Source organism: Megascapheus bottae, chromosome 18 (genome assembly GCF_031878675.1).
Source record: "Megascapheus bottae isolate mThoBot1 chromosome 18, mThoBot2.hap1, whole genome shotgun sequence".
Taxonomy (NCBI): Eukaryota; Metazoa; Chordata; class Mammalia; order Rodentia; family Geomyidae; genus Megascapheus; species Megascapheus bottae.
Genome location: NC_143526.1, coordinates 1,831,139 through 1,844,531, shown reverse-complemented (window position 1 = coordinate 1,844,531; position 13,393 = coordinate 1,831,139). Strand labels below are relative to the sequence as shown.

The following is a 13,393-nucleotide window of genomic DNA, read 5'->3' as shown; positions in this document are numbered from 1 at the left end:
TCTTTCTTTAGTTTGTCTGCATGTACAGAGCTCCCTGAAGGGTTTCTTTCTGTTTTTATTTAAACACATTCTAGTTTTTTTTCTTTTTATTTTCTTGCCAGTGCTGCGGCTTCCACTCAGGGTCTGGGCACTCTCCTTTGGCTTTCTCAGAGCTAGCACTCTACTACTTGAGCCACAGAACCATTTCTAGCTTTTTCTTTGTATGTGGTACCCAGGAATAAAACCCAGGACGTCATGCATGCTAGCCAAACACTGTACTGTTAGGCCAAACTCACAGCCCAAAACATTCTAGTTTTTTCATTCATACCCCCCACTTACATTTCAGAACAAGATTATAAAGGGAAAAGTCATATTTTGAAAGATATCAGTATGTATATATTGACATTGCAGCATTTTCTTTCATGATTATTCCCTTCTAGAAAGGAATCGGTTGACGCATCTGGATTTTCAGAAGAGCAACTGAAAGAGATTCCTTACACTAAAATAGAGTGAGTATGGTAATTGAAAATATTTTCATTAATGTTTCATTAATGCCAATGGAGAAGTTCATTTTTCCTTTTCAGTTGTGTTCCTTGTAGTGCTTGAATTTCTATATTTTAACAGAAGAAATGAATATGGACTAGGTGGTAGTGGCTCACATCTAAAATTTAAGCTTCTCAAAGGCTGATATCTTAAGACTGCAGCTCAAAGGTGGCCTTGGAAGGAAAGACCATGAGGCTCTTTATCCAATGAACCACCCAAACAGCTGGAAGTGGAGCTGTGGACTTCTCATTGTAGGATGATTTTGAACCTAAGTTCTGTGGATCTCAGCCTAAGTACAGATGGTGTAGCCCACCAGAGCTTGGCAAGATTGAACTCTTCATGGGAGGCTAGTAAAAAGCAGACAGGAGAATGATAAATGCTTTCTGATGGGAATGAGATCATATTTTGACTTCATTGTATATTTATCTTCCATACCCCGGAAGAGAGTTTAATTAAAATTTAGATTGGTGGTTAAATACTCACCTGTACTGAATTTAGATTGGTGGTTAAATACTCACATGTACATGCAAATATTCCAAACAGCTCTTGTTTCATGGATAGCTGAGGAAATACTATTATTATTAATATACCATGAAGTTTAAGTCACCAAAGTCTTTCAGCCTGTAAGAAGTCATTTTGAAGTTTTAGCATTCACAAAAAATTTTGAATCATCCTGATTTATTTTTTTCTCTGATTGTTTGCTTTCTTCCTTTCTTTTTTCTTTCTTTCCTCTCCCTTCCTCCCTCTTTCTCCCTCCATCCCTCTCTGCTTCTCCTCCCCACCTCATTCTTCTTGTTGTTTCTTCTTCAGGACTCAGAGTGACCCAGTCCGCATCAGGCATTCTCATTCACCAAGAAGTTACCGCCAATATCGAAGGTCCCAGTGTTCAGATGGGGAGCGATCAGTTCTCTCAGAAGTGAAGTAAGTAAGTGGGCAGGTCTAAATACATTAGCCTGTGGTTCCAAAACAGCCTTTTTTCAATGAGAGAAATAGCCCTCTTTCACTTAAGTTCTGATTCTAGCTATTAACCTATTCCATTTTGTGAGGAGGGGGGTGGTTATTGGGTTCATACTCAGGAGCTCACACTTGCAAGGCAAGCACTCAAAACCACTCAAGTCTAGCCTCCAGCCTTTTTTGGTTTTAGTTTAGTTTTTAATAGGGTCTGGGGAATTTTCTCCTTTTGAAGATGGCCTTGGACCTTGGTGCTCCCAGTTCCTACTTTCCAAATAGCTGGGAAGGCAGGCATGAGCCACCATGCCAAGGCTGTTCATTAATTCTAAAACTCTCCTGCAGTTCAAAAACAGATTTGGTACCACCTCTTCCTGTGACCCAATCCCAGATGCTCAGGGTGCTGGTGGGTCTATAGTTCATCAGGTTAGTAATAATGAAGTTTTAGAAAGCATATTACTGTGGAAAATTTCAGAGTCTTCTTGTGCTTTGGTGAATTCCGTTTCGTAGGTAATCAATCATTAACTATATCCTGAGATTCTTTCTTTTTCTTGATGGCACTGGGATATGAACTCGCGGTATGCGCTTGGTAGGCAAGTGCTCTGCGACTTGAGCCATGCTTCCAAGATTCTATGTGTTAAAGACCATCTACAGGAAAAAGAGAATGAAGGAGTGTGTGATGAAGAGTCAGTAGATGGAATCATTTAAAGCTGAGGACAGTGCAAAGCCTAAAATGATCCGACATTAAGATAATGCCTAAATTATTGTCAATTTGAAATGAAGAAACAATACCTTTTACCTCATTTCCCTGTGCCAGTACTGACACTTAAACTTATGGGCTGTGTCTTATTAGCTTTTTGCTCAAGGCTGATACTCTACCACTTGAGCCACAGCTCCACTCCCAACTTTTTGGTGGCTAACTGTAGATAAAAATTATATAGACTCTGTTGCCCAGGGCAGCTTTCATCCATGACCCTTAGATCTCAGCCTCCTGAGTATCTAGGAATACAGATCTACTGGTGCCTTGTTTCAAGTATTGTTCAATCCAGAGAAACAAAGTCAAAATGGGGACAGATGTTATTGTTAACAATGGCAGACAGAAGAATTACTCAAATCCAAATTTATTTTTCCCTTCAAAAGGAGGTATGTACATCCTTGAAATTGGGTACAAATATGGTTAACGACAACAGAAGGACATAGTGTCTAGCTGCCTTAACATAATCAATTTAACGCTCCTGAATTTGGTCTCAGAGATCCTTGAATGTCATTCTGCAGGGTTTGACATCATTCTCACGGCAGAAGTTTAATAAGATGATATGAACTTAAAGACAGTAGGATGAACTTAAAGATGCAGAAGTTGACATTTATGATTGGCTAGTGCCAGCCTGTCATTCTGCAGTTTTCATCCCATCATGAATCCTGTAGAGAAGCCAATTAAAATTACTGTGTCTCTCTCATAAAAACATGTTAGCTATGCAGTTTTATACATTATAAACTTGGGAGTTCATACATTAGCCACAAAGATGTTATGCAAGTTTCCATTGCCCTGCTCCTTTCTTATCAATTGCTTGATTAAAGATCTGCTTCTTAGGAAACAGATCCATAGATGGACTTATGTGCCAGTTTATTGGGAAGTACCCTGTGGTACTTGTTGGGAAGTGAAAGAAGAGAGATGTGGGCAGAGGTAAAAGCTAAACTGTGTAGCTCATTCCCCTAATGGGACCTTATGTGAATCTCTGGAGCTTCAGTCATCCTGTCTTGAGCTAAGGAGGTTGTTGTGGCTGAGGGCTGTTTTTGAAAGGCTCATGGGATTGGATAGGATGGCTCTTTTCAGCCTAGTGTAGTTCCCAGAGGATCTCAAATTTGAGCTGTGTAGCAAACCAGAATTTCCAACAAGCCCAGCCTGGAATGGAAATCTGAGCAACACACACAGATTCTATAACAATCCATGTGATTCATGAGTATCACTGAAGAATTTCAAAAATGGCAAATTATGCCAGGAGCATGTCCTAGTGGTACAGCGTGCCTAGCATACATGAAAATAGCTAGAAGCAGTGCTGTGGCTCAATGGTAGAGCACTAGCCTTGAGAAAGCCCAAGGACAGGGCTCAGGCCCTAAGTTTAAACACCTCCCAGCCCACACAAAGGCAAATTATACAGAATAAATAGCTCTCATTTTGATGTATGCAAGTCTAGAGCATCTTCTGTCAGCTGTGGTGATCCTAAGCCTGCTTTCAAATGACACAGTTATCCACTGAGCACCGTAGGGAATGGTACTCACTAGCCTGAGCAGTCAGTACATCCTGGTGGATCACTTCATCTACTCTACTGCCCCAATAACTAGTGTCTTGCTTCTAAATAATTAATATTGTACACATTCTGTCCTTTTACAAAAACTACTTGCTGATTCTAGCATATACATGTAAAAATGTTTTCTTTCAGAAAAGAAATGTGTCCAAAGACAGCCTGATTGAAGAAAAACCTCATCTATCTACAAGCAATCTGACTGGAAAGCACACAGCAAAAAAAGTGAAAACTGTTCACATTGCCCGCCTAGGATAGAGACTTGATCCTAATGAAGAGCCAGGAGTGGGCTGGGAAGGGTGTATCACTGATACTTCTCATACTGTGAATTTGCTAACTATTTAAGTATCTTGGACCTTTGTCTCCTGAGTACAAAGAGAAAGCATCCTCACTTCTTGTGCTGAACAGAACTGAAGGGTAGCCTTGTAAGCTCGATGTCATGTCTTCCTTTCTGAAAGTGGACACCATCCACGCATCTGCCCACAAGCACAACCAGACCAGATGCTTCTTCTCATCAGCCTCCAGGAGTCCTGGCCTGTAGCTGGCTTTTGCTGTGCAATAGAATGCCACGTGGGCAGAAAACCATCTTCCCAGCTCCAAGTAGTTTAAAACTAGTGCTCCACATGGAGACATCACCCTCAAACTGTGGTTATTTACATGAAGCTTACTCTAATATTGTATTGTGGCATTAAGTCCCACTGGTTATTTACAAATGATGTAAAATCTATTTTTCAGTGTTACTTTTTTATGTATTTTTTATTGTAATGAATACAAAGGTTATATGATATTTGCCAGATAGAATGTGCATTAATTCACATACATTGAAACACTTTCACATGTTCAGTGTTACTTTTTAGGTGTCCTTGTTTTCTGAGTTGGGGGAGGGAAGCTACATGCCAATTGTTGTCCTTCCACTGTCTGGCTACCAAGCTTACCTGGCTCTTCACATGACCAGGGAAAATGGGGCATCCTTCCTAGCTCCAGGGTTTTCTCTCAGACTACTGCCTCTGCTCTAGTGTGTAGTTACACTCTTCCTTTTAGTCATCTGGGCTACAGTAAACAATTCCCTCTACTTTTCATTTCACTTTTGGCCACTTTGCAACCTCAGCCCTAATTACGACCTCTACCCAAGATTAAATTTATGCCTGAGGCCGTATGGTTCATTTCTTCAGTGAATGTAGTAAAGCACACATGGGAGTTAAACCGTGAGCCAGCTAGTGTAATTATTTGCAAGAAAAACTTGCTAGGAGCGATCCCAAGGCTATCCGACATGCTGATGAGATTTCAGAAAGATTTGAAGTTACTGGTAGTAAAGATTGAAGCTTCCTGTAGATTTTTCAGTTCTATGGTGAATAAAAGACTTAAAAAACAAGTGTCAAACATTAAAACATTTATTCATAAACTGTCTTAGATGTATAATCGAGGATGCTGGATAGGCATTTATGTGTTCCGTGCAACTTTTGAAGATCCAACACCTAAAATCCTCACAATGGATGCCCTAAAAGGAAAAAGCAACAACTTTTGAAAACATGTGCCAGATCTTTACTAGACAGTGTATGCTTCTTTACCAAAAAAAGTTAACACTACTAGTGTATTTATCTGAATACCAACATTTAGCCAATGAGAACGATGCTAAGCAATCTAGAAAGCCCCTATTTTGTGTTATTTCTCTCCTACACCATTTTATTTGCTAACTTTGGGACAGATGTACTAATGATGAACCACAATGTTGAAAAATTGCTCCCCCCCTAGTGCAACTCCCTTATCACCTTACTTGAAGTGCCACATGGTTTTCAACCAAGACAACTTTTCTCGAGCATTCATCTTTCACCTGGAGAAAATTTAGTTCAAACTGGTTAAGGGAACCACACACCAAACACGGGCCATCTCAGAGACCACTTATATATGCAGATGAACATAAAAGCGGGCACTGTTGCTTGTGCAGCTCCACCACCAAAGATACCAAGAATTTGAGGGCAGGAAAAGGCTGCAAAGCATTTATTTGTGCCTTTTTTCACACCGCATTCACTAGTTTGTGAAAGTGAACGGGCAACACAAAGGCTACCAGAAAAGCTGCCTGTGGCATGGGCTGCAGCCACGCGGGCATGAAGACTGGCCTGCCAAGATGGTGGTGTGCACACACTCACTCTCCATCACGTGCAGGCCCAGGAAGCAGGAGTAATGACCGACATCCTCAGCTGAACCTCGTGAGGCACGGTTTGGGCCCAGCGGGTACTGCGGGAGGGAAGCATCCACACTGGTACTCCAGGCCGTCTGCCATCGTACGCCAGCGAGAATAGGCTGCAGGCTGCAGGCCGCAGGCCTAGGCTGCCTCCGGCCCTCTGGGACTTTCTCGAGGGAAAATGTCTGTCTTAGGCCCCAGTTTGCAAAGCTGGGCGCCAGGCAGGGGCACTATCCGTCCAGAGCCCAGGTGTGGAAGGCCTGAGGGAACACACTGCTCCAGACATGCACAGCACCATCCCTGCCACTGAAAGGAGGAAAGGCATGCCCCCTTCCCAGAATGCTTTTCTACGGCTGGAAGGAACATTGCTGCAGGGCTCGGTGTAGGTGTGTGCCAGCGGACCTTACCATTCCGCACTCTGGCCTGCCACACTGCGGTGGAGGCTACAGGCGCGGGGTGAGATGACGGTCCCCAGGCCCCCTGGAAGCCCATTTTCAGTTGGAACCGGTTCTGGTGACAGAAAAATGTTTTCTCGGGTGTGGTCTGAGTAGCAGGTGCGGCCCAGAGGCGTCAGACTCGAAGACTCACTGCGCCGCCCACCGTCTCCAGTTGAGGGACAGTAAGGTCATTCATGAAAACATTTATGATAATGGTTAATCATGAGGACACAGAAAAAAATTAGGGAACGAAAACCTGAGAGCTTGCCCAACTCCCAGGCTGCGCCTGGGTAATCCTGGCTACTCAGGAGGCTGGGAATTGAGGATCAGGTTTCAAAGCCAGACTGGGAGACATTTCTCTCCAATTAACCAACAGAAAGAGAAAGGCGAAAGTGGCCCTGAGGTCCAGTGGTAGTGAGCTAGCCTTGAGTGACACAGATAGAGGAGAGAGCCCAGGCTAGGAGTGTGTGAGGGTGAGCACACAAAAGCGGGGCCTGCAGCTCAGTGGTTGGAGGCCCTGGGTTTTAACACTAGTACCGTTATAAACAAACAAGGTGTTTCCGGCTGCAGTCCAGGCCCAGGAGGGAATGAGGAGCTGGATTATATTTAAACATTCAAATTAGCCACATCATAACTGTACAGAGAAGTTGTGGTGTTTGTTTTGTAAATAATACACTAGTTTCTTCTAGTTCTTGTTCTTCTTGTTCATGTTCTTGTTCTTCTTGTTCTTGTTCCTCCTCCTCCTCCTCCTCCTCCTCCTCCTCCTCCTCCTGCTCTCCTTGTTCTTCTTCTTGTTCTTCTTGTTTTTCTTCTTGTTCTTCTTTCTCCTCCTCCTCCTCCTCCTCCTCCTCCTCTCCTTGTTCTTCTTGTTCTTCTTGTTTTTCTTCTTGTTCTTCTTCTTCCTCCTCCCATTCTCCTCCTCTTTTTCTTCTTCTATTTCCTTTTCTTTCTCTTCTTCTTCTTCTTCTTCTTCTTCTTCTTCTTCTTCTTCTTCTTCTTCTTCCTCCTCCTCCTCCTCCTCCTCCTCCTCCTCCTCCTCCTCCTCCTCCTCCTCCTCCTCTTCTTCTGCTTCTGCTTCTGCTTCTGCTTCTGCTTCTTCTGCTTCTTCTGCTTCTGCTTCTTTCTGTTCTTCTTTTTCTTTTTATTCTCCTCCTCCTCCTCCTTCTCCTTATTGTAAGTCCTGGGGTGTGTAGCCAGGGCCTGAGTACTGTCCTTGAGCTTTCTCAAGGCTAGCACTCTACTGGAGCCTCGGCACCACTTCTGGCTTTTTTTCTATGTATGTGTTACTAAGGTATCGAACCCAGGACTTGCTGCATACTAGGCAAGAACTCTACCACTAGGTCACACTCCCAGACATAGCTACATATTATTTCGTTTTTAAAAATGTAATCAATATAAGTCTATCAGTAACATCATTTTTTTCCTGTCAGTTCTGGGGCTTGAACTCTGGGCCTAGGCACTGTCCTTGAGTTGAAGAGCTCAAGGCTACTACTCTACATTTTTAAGCCACAGAGCCACTTCTAGTTTTCAGGTCTCACATACTTTCCTGCCCAGGCTCTCCTAGAGGTATTGCTCAAGTGGTAGAACACCAGACATCAATTTAAAAAAGTAGAGCAAGGGTGTAAGGCTCTGGTAATGGAAAAAAGGAAAAATAAAAAAAGGAGAATGATCAGGGAATAGCAGGCCATGGTGATGGTACCTAGCACAGAGCAAGGAATGAAGTGGAAATGTATGAGACAGACATAAGCAAGACATGCAAGGCTCATAACTGTGAAAGAAATTGGGGTTTTATCCTGAAACTTTAGAATTTTCACCACAGAGATAAAGCAGAGGATATTTTGTTTCTTCCTGTTAAGTTTAATCCTTGCTGAGGAGAAAGGTAGTGAGAAAGGCTGTGCAGTTGGCAGCAGACTCTCCTAGCTCTTGTAAGTCTTAGGAGAGACTCATCCAAACACTAGTTCAGCACCTTTGTTTCTTTTTTTCTTTTTCATGCATTTTTATTGCTATTATAAAGGTGTTAAAGTTATCTAAGTCAGATAAAGAGTTGGGGATTTTTTTTGGTTTAGTTTTGTTTTGTGGGTCATGGGGCTTGAACAGGGCCTGAGCTTGTCCCTGAGCTCTTCAGCTCAAGGCTATCACCCAACCATTGAGCCAAGCCCCACTTCTCATTTTCTAGAGCTTAATTGGAGATAAGAGTCTCAGGTCCTTTTGTGCCCGGGCTGGCTTTGAACCTTGATCCTCAGATCTCAGCCTCCAGAGTAGTTAGGATTACAGGTGTGAGCCACCACACCCAGCTTGTACATTTGTTTCTGAGCAACCTCACTTCCTCTCCCAATCTTTCCCAGTTTCTTCCTCCCATTCCCACCCACAAGATGTATAGCTCATGTTCAACATAATGTGTAATGAGTATCACTGTGGCATTTGCTCACTGTTTGTCCTTCCATTTCTGTGTCTGCTCTTACACTTCAAAGACAGATAAAGGAACAAACAGACAAAAAGAAAAAATGGCAACAAGCAAAAAAACCTCTTGCTTACATTTCCTGGAGTTGCTTTGTGTTCTTCTTCAAAGAATATCCTTACTGTATGACTGCATAGAATCCTAGGTATTTTATCATGTCCCAATGTATTTTTTTGAAAACCACCCAGCATATTTACTTGTAGGTTTATAGGCACGTTCTAGCTACCACAAATGAGTGTGTCTGGCTTACTTCCATTCTAGCCAGCACAAATAAGTGTGTCTGGCTTACTTCATTTAGTATAATTTTTTCCAGTACTGGGATTGAGCTCAGTGCCTGAGCACTGTCCTTGGGCTTTCTCAAAGCTAGAACTCTACCACTCGAGCCACAGCACCACTTCTGGCTCTTTTCTATGTATGTGATACTGAGGAATTGAACCCACGCCTTCATGCATGCTAGGCAAGCACTCTACCACTAGGCCAAATGGCCAGCCCCATTTAGTACAATTTTTTCCTAATCTTTCCATTTTCTTTGGAACAGTACAATAGAGATCCCCTATGACCCAGGAATTCCTCACCTGGGCATTTATCCAATAGAGCACAACCAGGTGTATTGCAGCATTATTTCCCATTGCTAAGATATGGAATCAATCTAGATTCTCCCTCAGTGGATGAATAGATCAAGAAAATGTGGTGTATATGTATACACAATGCAACTCTACTCATCCACCAGAAAGAAGGATATTGCACTGTTGTTTCTTTTAAAAGAAAATAAAAGGAAAAGAATGAACATGTCTCATCTCAACTATAAATTAAATATTGTATAAATTAAATATTTAGAGTTAATATATATTCAGCATAATTCCAAGTTGTCTGGAAAAAATTACAGGGAAGGAAAGAAAATGTAGTATAGCCTAGTGATCATTAAGATGAATATGTTCACATATAATTTCAGAAGATGTGGATTGTCTTCCTTTGGTTAGCAAAAGCTATATAAAATGCCCCGTGCACCATCAGTGGTGGAAACCTGACAGAAGGTGGCCTTGTCCATGACAGCCATAGGCTAGTGGACTGCTCCAGAAATACAAACTAACAACAATCCCAACAGGCCCGATGTCATTACATACAATTACCACCAGTTGGCGGTAGAACACAAGCACAAAAAAAAATCACACTGCTTTAGAATCACATCACACACGCACTACAATTTGAATGAAATTACAACTAAGTAACCATATTAACTATAACCATCTCAACTTTCAGGAATTTTTTAAACCTAGTTTCCATTCTACATTTTCAGAAATATGACAGATTTTCTTATTAAAATCCTGGTGTAGTTATATAAAAAAGATTTGTTTGGGGGGGTGGGGGGAGAGGGAAATGGGTACCAAGACATGTGAAAGGGTATCAATGTATGTGAATTAATGCACCTTCTATCTGGCAAATATCACGTAACCCTTTTACTAATTATAATAAAAAAGAAATAGTAAAAAAAAATAAAAAAAAGATGTTTGGGTATGTTACTTAGTTTTACCCCTGAAATTTTCTGCATGTCAGTTCAGACAGGAATGAACATCTCACACTGGCAACTGCCTGTGTACTACAGATATATATGTCCCGAACCAACTGGGAAAGTAAGGCTGCAGTGACCTGGAGTCAGCCTGCCAGGAAATAGACATAGGAATGTGGGCTGAATGATTCATAAGTACTTCTGTTATGGGTTAGGCAGCTCATTTTGTCTTAATTTTTTTTAGTCAGGTATAACTTGACTGCTATGTTAGTCACACTCTGGAAAGAAATAGCTGCTAGATTAAAATATATGTCTTTTATTTTTATGACTAAGTATAGATATAGCATGTGGCTCATGTTCACATGATTCCAAGAACATTTTTAGGAAATTCCGTTTCCATGTCAGTAACTTTGCTTTTCCATGGTGTGGCAGCCTTCTTCCCATCCCTCCCCACCCCTCCCCTCCCCTCTCCTTGTTTGCCTTCCCTTCCCCCTCCCCTGCCCTTCCTATTCCCTCCCCTCCTACCCCTTCCTTTCCTTCTCCTTCCCTTCTTCTTCCCTATTCTTTCCCTTTTCCTTGCCTTCTCCTTCCTTCTTTCCTTCCTTCCCTCCTTCCTTCTTTCATTAATTTCTGCCTTACTTCCTTTCCTCCCTTCCTTTTTCCACTCTTTCTCCAAGACTGAGGTTTGAACTCTGTGTTAAATGCTTTCAAGTGCTCTACCACCTGAGTCACACTTCGAACGCCAGAAGTCTTTCTTTGGGAAGCGGGCAGACAGACGGTAGGAGAATGTCTGGTTAGGTGAATACTTTGGCGAGGACAGGATAAGAGAAACAGCAATGATAGAACTTGATTTTCTAATAAGTGGCATTAGTTGTCTTCAATCTGTGGCAGAGAATTCCTGGATGGTCCACTAGACTTGGAGTTTCTCAAATGGATAAGGCACTCTTCAAGAGGCAGAACGACATAGCACTGAGAAATGATGGGAGGACAAAATGATGGGAGGACAGAAACGTCCAGTATAGGAGGCTTCCAGCTTCAAAAAAAGAAGAATTTTATTTCAGGAAATTCTTCTCTGTAATGGTAACTGTAGCAGAATCCCTGTCATAGGCCATGAAATAAATGCTTGGTCATTTCCTGTGTTCAGTGGTTCTACTCATGAGAAGCCACAATGGGTTCATCAGCTGCCACAGGAAACCTAAGCCTTGACACAGCCCAGGGTTTCTCTTTAGAGCTAACAAGGGCAGAGAACTTGGAAACCTGCATTTGAACAATTTCAAAGATTGCAAGTCTCTCATAAAGTGAAGGGAAAAGTGAGTTCAGGGGATGGAGGCCTTTCAATACTTTAGCAACTGATACATCATTGAAAGAATTTCACATTTCCTTTTACTTGTGAGGACTTGTATTTATTTTCTTTAGCCATTGTTGAGCTAACATGCATCTTCATGAGAGGGCAGTTTGGAAAACTCAATATTAATTTACCCCAATCATCCTAATATGTATCTTTTGTTTTTGTTTTGGTTTCATTAGATGACAGAGGCAATATTAAGATCTTAAATGTGACTTCTGTCCCTCTGTTCCTTTTGCTTCTGAGATGTGGTCGAGTCCCAAATGTTGGGATAAACACAGTTGTGCCCAGAACATCCAGCTCCTAAAGGTACTGCCGGGGCATGTGATTCTCTGTGGTGGTGCAGCCAGCTCCACCTGAATGAGCCCACCTCTGATGGAAGTGGTGGAGTGAAGAGACTGTGAGCAAGAGAGTGAGTCCTTGGTGGATGGCAAGGTGGTAAATCCCCCATGAAGAAAGGCTGAGACCAGTTGATTTGTGTATCTTACAATGTGAGAGACTCGGGGAATAGTAAAATGCACTGGACTGGACTAGCTGGAGCTGCCGCTGTCTGGCAGTGGTGCTCGTGGGAGAAATGACTTTGGTGGGGACATGGGCATCTCACCTGTGGCAAAAGTACATGTTTCCCTACATCAGAAGTGAGAGTAAAAGGAAATTGTGATAGGATCTCCCAATATACCTCAGGCTGGCATTGAACTCGTGATCAGCCTGCCTCAACTTTCTTAGTACTGAGATTGCAGGCATGTACCACTAGGCTTGCAAAGAAGTGAGATCATTTTAAAGGAGACTTTGTGTGGAACAGGGTTGCCTATAATGGACTGGGGAGGCAGGGGTCAGGGGAGTGTGGAAGGGACAATAAACAGTGAAGAGATTTAAGAGAGCCTCCTGCACATTTTTCAAATCCCAACTGTGCTGATTACTTGGTGACCATGAGAGGGACTAGAGTGAGAATGCTAGAAGAAAGTGAGCTCGCACTACTACCTCAATTGTAGAATGTTCCATAAGGGAAGCTGGTTAAATTGTGTGTGTGTGAGTGTGTGTGTGTGTGTGTGTGTGTGTGTGTGTGTGTGTGTGTGTGTTGTTTATTGAGGCTTGAGCTCATGGACTCCTACTCTCATTTAGCTTTTTTACTGGATTATGGTGCTCTATCACTTGAGCCACATCTCCACTTCTGGATTAATTGAGTAGAAATAAATTGAACTAGAACTAACTGAGCTAGATTCCACTTTGATTAACTTCTATTGTTAAATTGAGGAAAGAGTCTCATAGATTTTTCTGCCCAGACTGGCTTTGAATTCTAAGTCTCCAAGTTCAGATGAATCAGTATCTAGGCTTACATGTATGACCCACCACTACCTCTCTGAAGTAAGAATATTCTTACAACTTTCAGAAATTGTTATTATAGGGCCAGAAGCATGGCCTACTGGTAGAGTGCTTGCCTAGCATGCACAAATCCCTGGGTTCGACTACTTGGTACCACATAAACAGAAAAAGCCAGCAGGGGCATTGTGCCTCAAGTGGCAGAGCACTAGCCTTGAGAAAGTTCAAGGACAGTGCTTAGGCCCTGAGTTAAAGCCCCAAGACTGGCAAAAAATGTTATTATAAAGATGATGTACAAAGGGAAATAGTTTCATCAGGTAAAGAGTACATTTCTTTTTGGATAATGTCACCCCTTCCTTTGTTCTCTCCCA

General features: G+C 42.3%; 1 non-coding gene across 1 annotated transcript; it reads right to left on the bottom strand.

The window, feature by feature from the left end:
- Nucleotides 1-5,701: 5,701 nt before the first annotated feature.
- On the bottom strand, nt 5,702-5,836 carry LOC150050000 (small nucleolar RNA SNORA13). The gene has a single exon (XR_016538742.1). It is a non-coding gene; the product is annotated as a small nucleolar RNA SNORA13 (small nucleolar RNA).
- Nucleotides 5,837-13,393: the final 7,557 nt, after the last annotated feature.